Source organism: Lycium barbarum, chromosome 2 (genome assembly GCF_019175385.1).
Source record: "Lycium barbarum isolate Lr01 chromosome 2, ASM1917538v2, whole genome shotgun sequence".
NCBI lineage: Eukaryota > Viridiplantae > Streptophyta > Magnoliopsida > Solanales > Solanaceae > Lycium > Lycium barbarum.
Genome location: NC_083338.1, coordinates 13,044,919 through 13,049,486, shown reverse-complemented (window position 1 = coordinate 13,049,486; position 4,568 = coordinate 13,044,919). Strand labels below are relative to the sequence as shown.

Sequence of the window (4,568 nt, the reverse complement as noted above, 5' to 3'; positions counted from 1 at the left end):
GATATATACATGTCATTCGTATTTGGTGCAATATTCTTTTGCTTTACCCTTCCCTTTTTCTTTGTTCTACACTACTGTTAATGTTGGTATATACAGGATATACAAGATATATACGGCATGTATATACTTTAGTATATGTAGGAGGGTATATCATGTATATCGACAAGTTATTCGTTGTGATTTTGAGTAAAGCGTTTCCTGTGATGGTTTTTGGGCTTCCTTGCCCTTGGTCGTCTTTCCCTTATCACAAAAATGAGCTGTCTCCTTTAGTCATTCTCAGATTTGGCTCGTTTCTTTATGACTCTCAAATTTATGCCTATTTTTTCCTTAAACCCTTGTCTGTTTTGGGCCTTTGATTTTGTTTATTTCTTTTGCTGTGTATAGTGAATACATTTGTACATATATATGTATGTGTCACGACCCATTTTGCTTAGGCTGTGTGAGCACTCACCTTTCCACCTCGGTAAGCGAACCCTCAACCATACAATGATATGAATACACGAAAAAATGAATTTAAACTGCGGAATAGAACAAATACGTAAGTCTCACGATATACCTATATATAAGTAGTAAAAGTGCGGAACACAATAAACACCCCCAGGGTCTAGTCTGAATAATACAAGAGCCTCTAATGAGAATAGTACAATCTGGAATACTAATACATAATGTCCATGTCTCTGAAATGAAAGTAAGATATAAGATAGGAAAGTCTTCAAGGTTAGCGAACGCCATGCTCACCCTGGAAACTCAAGAGAAAGCTGAAGTGTCGATCAGCCACGAGTCACAGAAGTGGATCCGACCTAGTACTCTGCATTCATAAAAGAATGCTGCAAGTGCATGTCAGTACAAAAGACAGTATTGGTAGGCATCATCGGCCGACTAAGCATAGTTAGCACAATTCAGAGACAATATAATAGCAATCGAGTATCCGTCATCACCTCTGTAAGCATCTAAACCCGAATATGTCAAGTCTGAGTATATCCGATCCAATCCAATCATCAAGTCATAATGCAATGCAGTGCAATGATGGAATGAATGAAATGTAATGCCATGCAAATGAGGTGTACACATGTACTCCGGAAAGAAATATTGATGTCTTGGTAGCATAACTCAGCGTGACTCGCGACGTCTAAGTACCATCCGTCCCGAATCTTGGCCCAACAGACAGACGGGACCTTGGCTAATTGCTCATAGGTAAAGTCTCACCGGCACCACCCTAAGGGACCCGTAGATTCCATGCACTAACAACAATTCTGAGATATCATCGGAATCGGCCATGCAATAACGATGCCTGAATAGAACATCGGACATCGGCCATCTCACAATCACCCAATTAAAAGAGTTTGTCGAATATCAGTTTCACACAATCAACGATTCCAGAATTGATCTTCGAACATCAGCATTTTCACAGTCACTCAAGTAAAGAGTTTATCAAATAACAGTTTCATACAATCGACGATTCCGGAATTGACCTTCAGACATCGGCTTTTTCATAATCACTCAAGTAAAAGAGTTTATCAAACTATCAGTTTACTCAATCAACGATACCGGATCATCACCGGGTATCAGCCATACATCATAAATATGTGAGAATGTGTGCAATGCGTATATCAATCATTAACAATCAAGTTCAATATCACAAGTACTAACAATGGGGTACGCCAACAATGTATCATAGTACAAATACCAACAACGGGTATGTCAATTCTATCTCAACTAAGACAATAACACTGATTCCAATATCTACCAACTACTCATGGCATCAAACTATCACAATAGAACAATCAAGCACACATAACGGGGTGGCTAGTCCCAACACACAATAGCGCCTAACCTAAAGCAATATCCAACCCGACTTCATACCCTAAGGTTCACATGTTGTCTCCGACATTATAATCTAAATATGTGCTTCGCTATATGAAGTCTTGATGTGGTGTGATTTTTACGCCACAATCGATACTTTTCGGCTGTAAGTTTTACTTGTTGTTAAGCAAGTCGATGTGATTTTACGTGTTTCTTAGTGTTTTTCAGGTAAAGGAACAGATTTGGCACAATCACAGTTGAAGTGCAGAACAAGGTCGTAAATTGAGGTTTACGGCTCGTATTTTACAATACGGGCCGTATTCCGTGGTCGTATTAAAGGATTTCAGAAACAGAAAGTCAAGCTGAGAAGATGGTGATTTACGAGCTGAGTTTACGGACCGTATTTCAGTTTACGGTCCGTACTCCATCACGTATTTAGTCATTCGAGCGTCTGGCAGAAAGTCTGAGATTAGCAAAGTGAAAGACGACCAAGCAGTTTATGGACCGTAAACCACTTTACGGTCCGTATTTTGGAAGGTTAGTTACACACAGCTGAGAAGACGACATGGGCGTAAACCATTTTTACGGTCCGTAAAGTGATTTACGGACCGTATTTCATCATGACGGGACTGAAGTGCAAAATCTGTAACTTATGTAATTTCGAAACGTATAAATAGTCATTGTAGGGTTTTAATATTCATCATTCATTATATTTTTGTCTCTTGACTTAGAACAAAAACTTCTCTCTGGTTTTTGAAGATTCAAACATCAATTCAAGTATTACCAATTCCTTTTTTCTTCCAAAGTAAGCATTTATGAATTCTTCAATTTCTTATTTCTTGTTCTTTGTCATGAGTAGCTAAATTCCCTTACTAGGGTTGTGAACCCAATGATGGGTGTTTTGTGATTGGGTGTTGTGATTGATATACACATAATGGATTATTAGGGTTTGATTATTCTTCATTATTCATTCATAATTAATGGTTGCAAACATTGATTAAATCCATAAACCTTAATTTATTTGGGAAAGTAATTAGGGTTGGTAAGAATAATTAACAAGGACTCAAAGCTTTAACCTTTGTTTAATAAATTCACTTAGGAATAAGATGAATTTACTTGGCATGATTAATCGTTCTTCATGGCAACTTTCTTATATTTGGGAAAATCATAGAAAGACATAATCTTTATTTATTGGAAAATAGTAGAGATTCACATAGAGATTAAGTGTATTCATATAATGATCCATTAGAAGTATATCGAGATCAATACCCATGATCATGCACCCTATCTAACGGGGACACAACCTTAGTTTCTTTTACCATAAATTTCCACCAAAACAATAGTTTAGAAATTAGTCATAGACAAAACCCAACTTTTACCAACATTATCGGATTAAGATATTAGACCTAGAACTTCGCATTTACGACTTTAGTAACCTTTTCACACCATATTCCCTGTGGGATTCGACTCCAACCTTGTTGGGTTACTATATTTGACAATGTCCGCGTTATACCAATAATAGGTGTAATTTGAGCGTATCAAATTTTGGCGCCGTTGCCGGGGAATACGGTTTTGAAATTACTAAATAGTGTTTCCTTTGATTAAAGTCTTTTGCTTATTCCATCACACCTTGTTTGCTACTTTGTGTAAACCAGGTGACCATGAATCTAAATCAGGAAAACAATCGTGCTGGTAATCAGCAGAATCGTTTGAACAATCAAGCGAACGAATCTGATGATGAGAATATTTTTGCTGAACTTGCTCAAGAGGAAGACTATGCATCTGCTATTGTTCAACCTCGAGTTGGAGCTGCTACTGTGAAAATTGACTCATCTCTGTACCAGCTGCTGAAACTTGAGGGATACTTTCGGAACTCTACCGAGAATGACCCTCAACGTCATTTGCAGAATTTTGTGGATGTGTGTGCTAATCACATCCAGAATAATGTTTCACAAGATGCTATTCGGTTGAGGTTATTCAAATATTCCTTAGTTGGAGAGGCTAGAACATGGTTCGAGAAACTTCTCCGAAATTCAATTACTTCCTGGGCAGAGATGGTTGCGGCTTTTCTGACAAAGTGGTACCCCCCTAGCAAGAAGGCTGAGATTCGCGACAAGATATATGAGTTTAAGCAGCGACCGGGGGAACAACTGTATGAAGCTTGGGATAGATTCAAGGAGTATTTGCAGAAGAGCCCGAATCATGGTTTTCTGGAAAATATCTTGATGGAGAATTTCTACCGAGGGTTGGATCCAGTGACACAGTCAGTAGCTAACAATGCAGCTGATGGGTGTTTTATGAACAAGACGTTCCGACGAGTGACCACGATACTTAACAAGCTGACAACTCATAATCAGGCTTGGCACTCGAACAATGCTGATGTAGTCCTATATGGTAGTGCTATGCTCCAGAATATAGTGAAGGAGAATCAGGACACCCAACAGACATTGGCAGAGCTTGCAACAAATATTTCCTTGCTGACAAAGAAGTTTGATGAATCTCAAATAAAAAAGGTAAATGTTTGTGAGGATGATGCAATTCTGCCAAAAGGGATGTACCATGCTCAAGATGGTCCGTTCCTTGATGGGCTACCTATGCAGGTTGAAGATGCTAATTATGTTAATAACTCTCAAGGGGGTTATCAGAGACAGAATTACCAGGGTGGCTATCAGAATCAGAATCAAAACCAATGGAGACCTCAGCAAGGTCAAGGTGCTTACAACAACTCTGGGAACTACAACAATAATTATGGTGGTGCGAACCAA

The 4,568-nt window shown here is 38.6% G+C and overlaps 1 non-coding gene across 1 annotated transcript; it reads right to left on the bottom strand.

Moving 5' to 3' along the window:
- Positions 1-3,906: 3,906 nt before the first annotated feature.
- On the bottom strand, positions 3,907-4,012 carry LOC132629565 (small nucleolar RNA R71). The gene has a single exon (XR_009578334.1). It is a non-coding gene; the product is annotated as a small nucleolar RNA R71 (small nucleolar RNA).
- Positions 4,013-4,568: the final 556 nt, after the last annotated feature.